The 12,887-nt window shown below is 44.3% G+C and overlaps 1 protein-coding gene across 2 annotated transcripts in view; it reads left to right on the top strand.

Annotated features, from left to right (window-relative positions):
- Window positions 1-12,887, top strand: part of LOC140709472 (uncharacterized) — a 74,929-nt gene that overhangs the window by 61,748 nt on the left and 294 nt on the right. Inside the window, exons 1-3 of one of the 2 annotated variants that reach the window (XM_073008432.1) lie at window positions 1,545-1,732; window positions 6,202-6,336; window positions 8,227-8,309. The gene's annotated coding sequence lies outside the window, so the exon portion shown is untranslated. Of the gene's footprint in view, window positions 1-1,544; window positions 1,733-6,201; window positions 6,337-8,226; window positions 8,310-12,887 lie in introns of those variants that run through there. The other variant, XM_073008433.1, reaches the window with a different exon arrangement.

The following is a 12,887-nucleotide window of genomic DNA, read 5'->3' as shown; positions in this document are numbered from 1 at the left end:
ATAAGTACCCTGGTTAAAACCATGGGTGACAGAAGCAAGAGCAGACGACTTATCTCGTTCACCTGGCCATATTGCCTCCATCTGTCTCCAGGGAGAACACGCAGTACACTCTAACATGGGCAGTCTTCACCTAACTGATTCAGAAGAGCTGCGGGGTCAGTGCACAGTTGCCGAAGCAGCTTACTTAGATCAAGACCCCACAAGGCACAAGCACAGAGGTGCAACAACAGTGTATTTTGGGGAGGGTGCAGAGCAGACAGATCTATAATAACAGTTGTTCACAGCAGCAACCAGGGCCACACAGATGAAGCAGGAATAGCCCGAATCTGAGCTTTGATTCAGCCACATGCTCTAACCATGACGCCGTCATTTTATCCTTCTGAGAAAAAGTGTAATCTAATGGGCTACCCTCTCACGACAGCGCCGGGATCCTCGGACTTTGAGCCCTCCAGAGCAGAGATCTTCCAAAAAATTAGGGGAGCTACCCCGGCTGTGAAGCGACGTGAGGTCCTGGACAGAGGTCCCCTCTGTGGGCACCAGGCAGCGATGCCTGAGCCAGGCTGGGCCAGGCCTGATGTGAAAGGAGACCTGGCACCCCTGGCGCATCAGCGGGACTCCTGCACTTCGCAGAGGGTGGAGGAGAGCGCAGTCCCGGGCAGGGGTTGCTCCCCTGCGAGGGGAGAAAGCCGGCCATGGCCCAGGCGGTGCAGACTCAGGGGTGGAGAGAAGGGACCGGAAAGCAGGGTGGAACTGCGTCCCGGAGGTGTGAGGAGGTGGCCTTGAAGGTTGAGGGCTAGGCCGGGACCTGGGCGGCAGGGAAGAGTGAAGGAAAGACCGGCTCTTCAATTCGTTTCTGTCAAAGATGGCCAAATTCCACGCTGCCCTTCCCCCTCCGCGCCTTTCCTAGCCCAGCTCGGTTGCTCCCAGGGCTGCGCGAGGCGGCGGGGAGGTCCGGGAGAGTGCGCGCGTGGGGAGGAAGGGACGGGAAGAGGAGACCCTCCCGGGCCGCACCTCCCGCCCCGCCGGCCCCTCGGGAGGCTCTGGAGTTGGGGACTAGAGCTCTGCCGCTTTAAGCTGGGGAGTGGGCGTCCCCTCCGGCCGGGTGACGGTCTGGGGTGGGCCCTGGCGGGCGTGCCTATGCAAACCAGGAGGTGGTGCCGGCGGTGGGCGGGCCCGTAGTAAAATATCGGGGGCGGGGCGGCGGGAGGCGCGGCTGCCTGGTGGGCGGGGCCCTGCGGGAAGGTGGGGGCGGGAGGAGGCAGCGGCTGGTTGGTACCATCGCGCGCGTCCGGGGAGGGGAACGAGCGACTTTCCCTGGAGGGGCGGGCCCTTCCCGGTGGCGGGGCCGTACGCTGAGGCGGGGCGGGGCGGTCCCGGTTCCCTGCGGGCGGGACGTCGGGCCGGGGGGAGGGGGCACCCTCCGCTCGCGTCTGAGGCGGGGCCGGCTGTACCTTTCGTGGCGCGGTGCGGCGGGGGAGGGCCGAAGGGAGGGAAGGGGCGGGACCGGGAGGGGGGAGCCGGAAAGGGGGAGGCGCTGGCGGACAATGGAGCCTATGTGTGCTTGCCGGAGTGGGACGGCGCCGCCGCCGCCGCTGCCGCCGCCGGGGGGAGACGCTGCGCCGCCGCTGCCGCTGGCCCCGGCCCCGGCCCCCCGGGGCTGAGAGCCGCCCCGGCCCCAAGCCTCTTCCCCTGCTCCGCACCTCCTCTCCCCTCCCCCACTCCTGCCTCCGGGGTAAGTGGCACCTGGGGGAGGGGGAGGGGAAGGACCGGAGCCGGGGGTAGTGGGGGCCGGGTCCGCGTCCGCGTGTTTTGAGCCGGTTTGGGGGCAGGGGTAGCCACAGCCACGAAGAGCGGGGTGGAGGGGGGCAGAAAAGGGGCGGGGGCCAGGGTTGCGGGTTTAGTGAGACGAGTCTGGAGGAACCTGTGCGGGGAGGTGGGGGTGCTTCATGGGCGGTGGGGAGAGAGGGGGGCATCTCTTTTTTTCAGAGGTTGTGTCCCAAGCAGTGCTTGGAGAGGTTAAACCAGGAGAGTGAGCACGGTCCCAGGATCTTGGGATGCAGGGGTGTTGGAGGGGCGAGCTGGAGAGCTAAATAAGGGAATTGGGATTGAGTTTGATGGGGTCTGTAAGACCCCTGAGATGGAGAGAGGTAAAGCCGACTTTGCAGGCCAGTGACTTGTTGAAGGGTAGAGGGAGGTGGAAGCTAGGGAGAATATATGAGTAGTTAAGGGCCGAGGCAGGTGAGTTGGTGATGTCTAGGTCACTGAGTCATTGTGGGGGTCGTGGGACACACCAGTGATTTCCGAAGTGGAGCCCTAGTCACCGGCCTTTGAAAGTTGCAGAAACTATTAAGATGTCACTGATTTAGTGTTGGGTGAGCCTGGTGAAATGGAGATATCCTAAGTAAAACAACAGCAGGGTTGGTTATTATGTCCAGAGGGAAGGAGAGGGAGGGGCCAGAGGCCTATAATAGTATTGCTGGGGGCCTTATGGGAAGGCTACCAAGCATAAAGGAGGAGGCTAGAAATCTGTCCTCCCAAGAGGTCTGAAGGAGGGGGAAGGAAGAATGGGTTTTTAGTGATAGGAGAGACTTAGAGCCTACATTGAAGTCCAGCTGGGGACTAATAAAGTTACTAGATAAATTAGAGAAATGGACATAAGTATCTCGTAGTAGAGAGTCTGTGAGATGGGATAGAATTGATGCAAAATTTGACTTTGGTTACAGCAAACATAGGTAAATCCCTGGCAGTGATTTCAGTGGGGAAATGACTGTCTATGTAAAGAGTTACATTTTGGTCAATGATGGGTATTGGAGTATTAGTTATCACTTGATATATTCAGGAATTAAATGTTCGTTTTTGGGGCAGAGATTTGGACTCGTGCACTGAGCAAAGTGATGAATTAGAACTAACAGACAGTAAGGATAAATTGTAAAATCATTGAGAGATGAGAGGAGGGGGCAAAAGGATGTTGGAAGTAAGACGTGGGTTTAGAACCTTTGTGGAAATTGTGCAACATGATTGTCCTGTTTTGTGTTTTTTTACTGAATACTAGTGATTGGAAAGTTTTAGCAAGGAAGAGATGTTTGTGTGAATAGTGTAATGGCCCTACATAAAAGTTTAAGAAAGACCTCCTTATTCACTATTGAAAAACACCCAAACTATTAAAGACAGAGATGGGTTTATAAGAGGAGCTGTTAGTTAAATGGCATAAGGATGCTTTGAGAAATGAAGATTCCATTAGTTGTTTGAGGGTTTGGATAAAAAGAGAAATTGTATTTTATTTATTTTTATTTTTATTTATTTATTTTTTGAGATGGAATCTTGCTCTGTTTCCCAGGCTGGAGTTCAGTGGTTTAATCTCGACTCACTGCAACCTCCGCCTCCAAGGTTCAAGTGATTCTCCTGCCTCAGCCTCCCAAGTAGCTGGGATTACAGGCACACGCCACCATGTCCAGCTAATTTTTGTATTTTTAGTAGAGATGGGGTTTCTCCATGTTGGCCAGGGTGGTCTTGAGCTCCTGACTTCTGGTGATTCACCTACCTCAGCCTCCCAAAGTGCTGAGATTACAGGTGTGAGCCAACGCACCTGGCTAGAATTTTTTTTTTTTTTTTTTTTGAGATGGAGTCTCCCTCTGTAGCCCAGGCTGGAGTGCAGTGGCACGATCTCGGCTCACTGCAACCTCCGCCTCCCCATCCCAGTTCAAGCAATTCTCCTGCCTCAGCCTCCACAGTAGCTGGGATTACAGGCATGCGCCACCATGCTCAGCTAATTTTTGAATTTTTAGTAGAGACGGAGTTTCACCATGTTGGCCAGGCTGGTATGGAACTCCTGACCTCGTGATTCACCTGCTTCCGCCTCCCAAAGTGTTGGGATTTCAGGCGTGAGCCACTGCGCATGGCCTAGAAGAGAAATTTTAATGTAAATTTGAGAAAAGTTGAGATGAGGGATGGGAGTATGAGATTTGGAAGTTTTATGACTTAGAGATTTGGAATTGAACCATTAAAATATTTTGTTAATAGCCATGTAGAATGTAAGATGATAATGATTTCAAAAGAGATGGTAGATAGGGAGGTCATTGGCTAAAAGATAAAAGAACAATTTCCATAGAGTTCTCTTTGTATAAGGTAAGTGTATGTCACTTGGCTCCTCAGAAGTGTCTGCTTCTGTGAATAAAAAGAAAATGCTCTCTGGTTTGTGGGGAAAAAGAATACAGATGTTTCACAAGCATTATAATCAACTAAATGTTTGTTCATGGTGACTTGGTACAGTAATTAGAGCCTTGGTTGTAGAATCAGGAAGTTCATTCTCCCATTGACTTATGTGTGACTTTGAACAAACCCCTTATATTTCTCGTATTTCTCCAGTTCTCCCATCTACAAAGTAGTAAGACCACCTGCCCTAACCACTCATAATGGCGTTTCTGCCTGACAGGTTAGTGCCTAGCTGCAAAGTGCTCTGAACATCTCTTAGAATGAAAGATTATGTAGCCCAACTCTTCCAATTTCTGTAAAACTACTGTCTCACTAACAGACCAAATTCAGCTTTGGTAATGTGCTTTATCAAGGAACAAAAAGGAGTATCTTGTACATCTGTCTTGTTCTGTTGTTTGGGTTTTTGTTTTATATTAGTTTTGAAAGGTAATGCCTCTCTCCCTTTAGTGGCAAGACAGTAATAGTGATGACAATTGTAGAAATGTAAGCAAAGGTCCCCGTGGGAGAATAGGAAGATAGATGCTGTGAGTGCTAACCTGGGCTACGCCAGCCCCAAATGTCTGTGGCCTTGGATATGTTTCCTGGCTTCTTGGCAGCTTAATTTTCTTCAGCTATGAAATAGTGTTGGTGGAATAACTTCTCTTCCTGCCTTGGTGAAGATTACTTGCTCTAGATCAGGGTTTCTTGTTTGTTTGATTTGTTTTTTTTTAAATTGAGACAGAGTCTTGCTCTGTTGCCCAGGCTGGAGTGCAGTTGCACGATCTCAGCTCACTGCAACCTCCGCCTCCTGGGTTCAAGCACTTCCCCTGCCTCAGCCCCCTGAGTAGCTGGGATTACAGGCACACGCCACCATGCCCAGCTAATTTGTGTAATTTTTTCTTTTTTTTTTTTTTTTTTAGTGGAGACAGGGTTTTCACCATGTTGGCTAGGCTGATCTCGAACTCTTGACCTTGTGATCCACCTGCCTTGGCCTTCCAAAGTGTTGGGATTACAGGCTTGAGCCACCGTGCCCGGCCAGTTCAGGGGTTCTTAACCTTGTAATGTCCCATGTATTCCTTTGGCAATCTAGTGAAACATAGGACCCCCTTCTGAGAATGTTTTTTAAATGTACAAAATGAAATACATTGAATTATAAATGAAATGGAAACAGTCATCAGAATATTAATTGTAACATATGTTTCTTTATAACACATTATTAAATAATAAAATACAGCTGCAGGTCTAATGAGACTGTAATTTTTGAAGTAGTGTATATATTATACCAAGATATCTGCAACAAAACTATGTGACATGAAAATGTCTTGTGGTTTCTGTTGGTGACAAGGTCACAGAATTGCTAATGCTATCAGGGATGGTTACTTCCATTCATCATTGAAGGCCATGCTAATTATTACTTAGAGGTTAGTCAAAATGAACATCTGAGCTTTCCCCAGGAGTTTCACAAACATCTTCCCCTCCCCCAAGTCTATCCACAGACCTCTTGGGAGTCAGTGGGATACCAAGTTAAGAACTCTTACCCTAGACCAACTGATTTTTGAAAGTTATATTATCTCATGGCCTGTTGCATTTTAGGCTTTGCAGTGTTTTTTAGTATCTCCACCATGCTAAGAACAGGAGCACAGAGAAGACATGAAACAAAAGTCCGTTTCACAACCTGTGGTGACTGTTTTTGGTTGTGGAAAATGTTAAAAACAATGATTAAAATGAGGCTTTTGTATCTGGTGGCTTTTGCTTTTCTAAGCTCCCAGTCATCCATTAGCATGGTTAGGCCTCAGTGGGATGGAGATGGGCTGCAGTGACCCTATCTTGGACTTCTTGTATTTTGAGTTTTAGTGGTTTTGCCTTCCTTCTCCATTTTTGACCTAATTGTTTTCTTACTGTTTCTTCTTCCAAAGATTGCTTTGGCTGCGGAGCATTGGGGAATGGGTGGTTTTCCTTGGAATCAGTATGAATTGAGGTATGAACTTTACTTTTTCCTTATCCCTATAGGACTGAATGTGGGACCAGTTGGTGTCATTCCGCTTTGACCGTGACATTCCCATCTGATTGGGCGGTAGAGATCATTTTTGGAAAGTTCTTCCATGTCCTGATGTAGAAGAAATAGCAAATTGGACATATTGAAAGGTAAAGAACATCCTGATAAGTCAGTTACTTTTGTGATTCAGTCTGAATATGTTGGATTTTTGTTTCTGTTTCCATAGGGCCTCTTGTAAGTTAAAACTACATTTATTCATTATTCTAAGAATTCTGAAGGCAAAAATCATCAAACTAAATGCAAGTCAAAAATATAAGAGCAATTATCTTACACCTTTCTGTGAGCAGGGACTTGTGCAGTAACTCATTTCACAGGGCCAAGGATAAAGGCAGGTGGTGAGAAGTTAAACGGGTATTTATCATGTCATCTTTAGTTTGTGTGAATGCAAGGTAAAGGTAGCGATACAAGAAGCCCCAAGCTCTTTATAATACATGGATCAAACAGCATTAATTGAGTTTCTACCAGGTATCAGGTGCTGAGAGGAGGAATGACAGTGCCCTCAGGGAGTTCCATGTCTACACAGACAGTTTTGTGTTATAATAGTATTGTGATTATAATGCCGGGGGCCATGGAGGACATACAGAGGAGAGTTAGTAATCAAGGAGAGTTTCACAGAGAAGGGGCATCTGTGCTGAAATAATATTCTGGGTAGCCATTATTCCAGATGGTGATAGTTGAAATTCATTTTTGAATGCTTGAATTTTGTCAGAAATCTTTAGCTTGATATAAAATTTTATTTGCTTAAAGTTAGCTATTGAAAGGTGACAGAGGTGTTTTTACCCCACGAGTACTAAAATGTACATTAATATTTTGCTTGGACCAAGGTTTTCTCTACATGCCCATTGCATAGTTTACTTTTCGCCACATGTTGGGGAAAGATTGGTTTTTCCTATTGTGTACTGTTTCTGAGAGGAAGCTTTTTAGTAGTCGGTATGCCAGAAGTTAAGAATGAGCTAGGAATGGAATCCTGAGGCCTTTTAGTTCCACATTCTAAGTTTGATACTATGCCTTTTATGGAGTAGTGGTCATAGCATAGAAATGAAATTTGTTAAACATGACATCGTTCTAATAAACTGGACTTCTTACAGCAGGGAAATGGGAAAGCATCACTGGAAGAGTTGAAATTGGAATCAAAGAGGTGATTCTGAGCTTGGTTAGATTAATTTGTGAATTTACTTAAACAACTTGATGGCATGCCTCTCTAGGAATCCTTTTAAAGATTCCTAAATAATTTAGCCCTAAGACAGTATGCAACTTACTTCTCCCTTGCTATTTCAAAACTGTAAATTCTGGGCAAAGAGGGAGGCTCAGTGTCGTAATTCTAGTTTATAAGGAATAATGGTGGAAATTGTTCTGCTTGGCCAGTACTTCGTGTTTTATTGACTTAGCTAGCTCAATTCAGTACCACACTTTGCACACAGTAGGCACTGAATAAAAGGAAGTCATCTGGTCACGTTATTCAGCTCTTAAGTTCCCCCAAAAGTGTATGAAAATAAATGTTCTTGCCGGATGTAGAGTTATGGTTGAGAGTAGGGAGAACTGTGAATGATCTTCACTTTGTAAGTTCAGAGACATATCTGGAATTTTGTCTCTTCTCACCTTTACGGTCAGCTTTCAGATCTCTATACTAGTAAGGAATGGGAAGAAGCAACATTATGAGGGGTTTCTTTCTACTACATTTCCAGAATTCTAAAAAGTAGAAAACTTGATTTGCACTTTATATTTCTCCAGCCTCTGAAAATAAAATGTGCTGCTGGGAAGGAGGAAAAGCCACACGAGCCTTGAACTGGCTACAGATCAGATATAACTCTTTAAAAATTGAGAGTTGATTCTATTTGTGTGGGGGATGACAGCTTCCTCTGAAACTGATATTCTGGAATAAATAAGAAACCTGTTTTTGTCTTAAGATAGTCATTGACAAATTGATGTTTTTGATTTTTTAAAAAATCTGCTTGGGATTTTTTTTTTTCCTCTTCTAGACGAGGGTCATCTTAGAGAAAGGGGTTCCTGGACTCCTCACCTCCAGGATGAGCACTGCAGTGTCGTGACCCTTGGGGTTTTGGTGAGTACACTGATGGCTGATAGCACTGGAGCACATGCCTGGCTTAGAAGAACGAGCTTAGGGAAAAGCTTCAGCTTTTATTTAACGATTTTTTTTCCTTTACATCACCCAACCCTCACCCCGCCACCTCCACCCAGCCCCTGCCCTTGGTCACTACTACCATTTTACTCTCTGCTTCTACTGCCAACTTTTTAAGATTCCACATATAAGTGAGATCATGTAGCATTTTTCTTTCTGTGCCTGGCTCATTTCACTTAACCTACTGTCTCCAAGTTCATCTACATTGTTGCAAATGACAGGATTTCCTTCTTTTTAAAGGCCGAATAGTATTGCATTGTACATATATACTACATTTTCTTTATCCATTCCTCTGTTGTTGGATACTTAGTTCCCTGTCTTAGTTATTGTAAATAATGCTGCAGTGAACATGGGAGGGCGAGTATCACTTCCACATACTGATTTCATTTCCTTTGGATAACACAACAAATTTTTTTTTAAGCAAATACCATCTGCTAGGCACTGTAGTAATTGCTGGGTATACAGAGATGAATAAGTCAGTTATGGTCCCTACCTTCATGGAGCTTGTGGTCTAATTGGAGAGATGAATGTTACACAGATGATCACATAAATTGCGTATATAATTACAAAGCATGAAACATGTTGAAAAACCCTAGATGCTTTAAAAAGAATATAATATAAAATTTCATGTAGATTGATGGCATTAAGGGATTCTCCTCTGAAAAAGAAACACTTAAGCCAAGACTTCATTCATTCAACAAAACTATTCAAACTTGATATAGGAAAGTTGAAGTTTAGGGAGAGAGGTGTCAACAATGACTTCCGAATTTCTGGCATGAGCAACTGGGTGGATAAAGGAGCCATTTATTAAGATATGGAAAACTGAAGGAAAAAGGTTTTAGGAGGAAGGCTATATGCAGAATTGAAGAATTCATATTTGATCCTGTTAAGTTTGAGACATCCAGGGAGATGTAAAGCAGGTAGATGTATATACAGACCTGCTGGACTGGACCTGTGAATTTGGGAGTTGTTGGCATGGAGAGAACTTAGAGCATGAGAAGAGAAGATGACTCAGAGTCGAGTCCAGAGGATCTCTAAAGTTTAGAGATCAGGTAAAAAAGAGGCCTGCAAAGGAAGCAGATGAAGAAGGCCTGGAGAGGTGGGAGGAAGGCTAGGAAAATGAGGTATTATGGAAACCAGGAGAGGAGTTACAAGAACGAAGTGAGCAACTGGCAGAATCTAAGAGATGGAGTAAGATGAGATTAGAAAAGTGGCCAGTGGTGACCTTAACAAAAATAGTGGTCGTTATGATCTGGGGTGGAAGTTGGTTTAAAATGATTAAAGGATGAAGTGAACACTGTGTCTTGTCAACTCTGTGCAGAAATTTGGCTCTGAAGGGTAATAGAATGCTAGACCTGGGTTTTGTTTTGCTTTTTTTTTTTTGCACTGGAAGATTCTACAGCCTGTCTGAATGCTGATTGGAAAGATCCAACAGACAGAGGGAATGGCCAGAGGGGAGAATGATAGCTCTCAGAAGGCTGGAAGGGATAGGCCTAGTTCACCTGTGGCTGGACTGACTTGGGAGAAAGTGGGCTATTTTTTTGTTTCAGTAATAGAAAAGAAAGAAGAGATAGCTATTGATGAAAATTGGTTTGTGTATTTACTAGTAAGAACTTTCTGCCTGGCAACATCTCTTCTTATTAAGTACTGGGCAAGTGCAGGTATTGGGAGTGGGAAGGAAGGAAGGAAATGTGGTACCTAGGAGATGTAGAAGGTATTTTGAAATGGATTCAGGCGTGATAAGTCAGCGTGCTCGCTAGAGAGTAGTAGTAGTCATAGTAATACTTAACACTGGAGTGCTTACGTTATACTGCTGAACACTTTATATGAACTAGCTCACCTTGCCCACCAAGGCTCTACTTTGACAGGCACTACAGTGATGAGGAGCACAGACTTTGGGGCTGGAGTGACCAGAGTGCTGGTTAAAGGCCCACTCTACCATTTACTAGGGTGTGAGCTTGGGCAGGTTACAGAGCCCGTTTTCTCATCTCTAAAATAGAAATAGTAGTGGCACCTGCCTCCTGGGGTTTTTGTGACTGTGTTAACATGTTTGTACAGTACTCAGAACAATGCATGGCACATAGTAAAAATTTTAAGTTTTAATTTAAGAATAGAAGAGAAAAACATCGTATAAGTGGATCTAAGGTGTTAGGGGATGTAGTTATGTTGGGGAAAGAAAAAATCTCTCTGGCTATAATGATTCTATGGAAGATCCTTTACAGTCCTTAAAGGTTAAACAGTTGAACGCTAACCTCCTGAAGAGCCTAATTTTATTCTTTGGAACTATATGTTTAGCAGATTTTTTTGCTCAGTCGTTTTGATCATCAGAAAGGCTAAAAGTAGGGACAACTTATTTCCTTGGATTAGGGATTGAGAAACCTAGTTTTTGATCCCAGTCACTGGGTGAGCCCACATGCTTATTTCAACCTCCGTGCTGTCTCTGCCTCCATAAAGTAATGGGAAGGAAGATGGCTTCAAGGAAGGAGCCAGGGTCTGAGAGCAGTGACTGGAAACCTGGAAGAAACCATTCACACCCCATGTGCTCCATTCATTCATCTCTAAAATGCCTGTCAATCAAAGTCAGGCAAATTATGAGAAAATGAAACTGTATGTAGAAGTACTTCGAAAATAAAAGTGTTTTATGTTCACAGCATTATTATTAGAAATCATCTTTGCTACCAGCTCATCATAAATGCTTGGCAGATTAATGAGGTGATTTGATAATTGTAATGTTTTGAGTTTCTTTGGAAGACGTGTGTAACACAGATGCCAGGTGTTCCTGTTATGGGAGAACCTGAGTAAGTCACAGAGGATCTAACTACATTCTTAGTACATCATGCTGAGTGTTTTGGAAAAACAGAAGAACTTTAAAACAAGGTTCTTGTCTTCTAAGAACATAGTCTTAACAGGGTGATAAAATACACACCTAGGATTATTCAGTATGACATGTGATGGAGTGCTAGAAGCAGACAGAAAGTACTAGAAGAAGTTATGGAGGGAGACTATATAGGTGGTAACTGCTTTTCTTTTCCTGAGGTAAATGTTTTCTGATGGCTTTGTCCATGCAAGATTCATTTTCTACTTCTATTTTCCCAGTGATTTCTAATGTTCATTGAGAGGTTACAAAATGGTTTATTATTATATATGTCAAACTTGACAACCGCAATCCATTTCTTAGTCTAAACCAAAAAAAAAAAGCTGGAAGATGATGGGAGATAAAAATAGAACCTTAAATATAATCAAGACCAAAATGTTTTTTAACATGCTCTCTCCTGAGGTCGGCATAGAAACATTCATAATGTTTTCATTCTAGTTCTTTTTCCTGACTTTTTTATTTAAAAAGGAAAAAATGTAATTGGATGTACTCAGAACTTCCATAAATTTCTTTCACTGTCCCAGGTAAAATAGCTGGGACTATTGCAGATTTCTAATTGAATAAATAGACCTTTAACGTGTGACAGTGATCACAGTGCTACAACCTCCCAGTTTTAGCCCAGTCTCCATTCTCTCAAAGTACATGTAAGCTGCAGCACCTGAGCTGTTTCTAACTCCCTTTGGTTCTGTAGTCACTAGTCCTGCACCTAATAATCTCCTGCTTCATTGCTATACTTTGTCAGTAAGATACTAGAAGCTGGAAGGGGGTTGATAAGGGGATAGTGGTTACAAGAAAACCATAATGGAATTGCCCTGGGAGGGAGCAGAGACTTAAAGTGTGTCTTGGTTTTACCTGAATTCATCTAGGCTTCCCTAAATAAAGGACTTTCTCATTTGTTCTCTAGCTAGGTTTGGGAATATTTTCTTGACCTTTATGCTTCAAATTAGCCTTGCAAATTGGCTCAAAAAATATCTTAGCCTTCAAAGATGTTCTTTTACTTTCAGAATTATGGATCATTCCCATGCTTACCCATGCCTGCAGTCCCTGTCATTAAGCAGTGAGAACACGAGACACATACTCAGCATAATTTAATAGAAAGATCATGGAAATCAGGGGGCAGAACTGATTGTATTTGGTGTTGGCTCAATATTTGATTTCAGAAGTATCTCCTTTTAAGTCCCCCCACCCCCAAGGCCCTGAGAGTGTAAATGTAGATTAATTTGCATCATGGTTTGAAATTGAGGGTTGTTTCATTTCAGTGCTGTTGTTTGCCATCAGAACTGAAACAGCAGAGAGTCACTATGGATGTGCGGTATCAAGGGGTTTCAAAGCATTGTTTTGAAAAAAGAAAGACACAAGTTTTTGAGGGTTTTGTATTCAAAACTGCAGAAATGTAAGGGAGAATACATAGCTAAAGAGAAAACTGCCTTTCTCACCCTGCTCACCCTCGCCTGGTCCATGCTACTTGGGTGGGAGGCTTGCATCCTTGACAGGAAGTCCTAGTCACCCTCCAGCTGGTGTGGCCCCTGAACATTTGTCCACAATGGGAGCATCACCCTTTCCTTTCACCCTGCTGGAAGTGGAGGCATGGTCTAGCTGCTTCGCTGAGTTGGCTAGTGCTTTCA

The sequence above is a fragment of the Chlorocebus sabaeus genome, chromosome 20 (genome assembly GCF_047675955.1).
Source record: "Chlorocebus sabaeus isolate Y175 chromosome 20, mChlSab1.0.hap1, whole genome shotgun sequence".
NCBI classification, from domain to species: domain Eukaryota; kingdom Metazoa; phylum Chordata; class Mammalia; order Primates; family Cercopithecidae; genus Chlorocebus; species Chlorocebus sabaeus.
The sequence above is the reverse complement of the archived record's forward strand: the minus strand, read 5'-3'. Positions and strand labels throughout refer to the sequence as shown.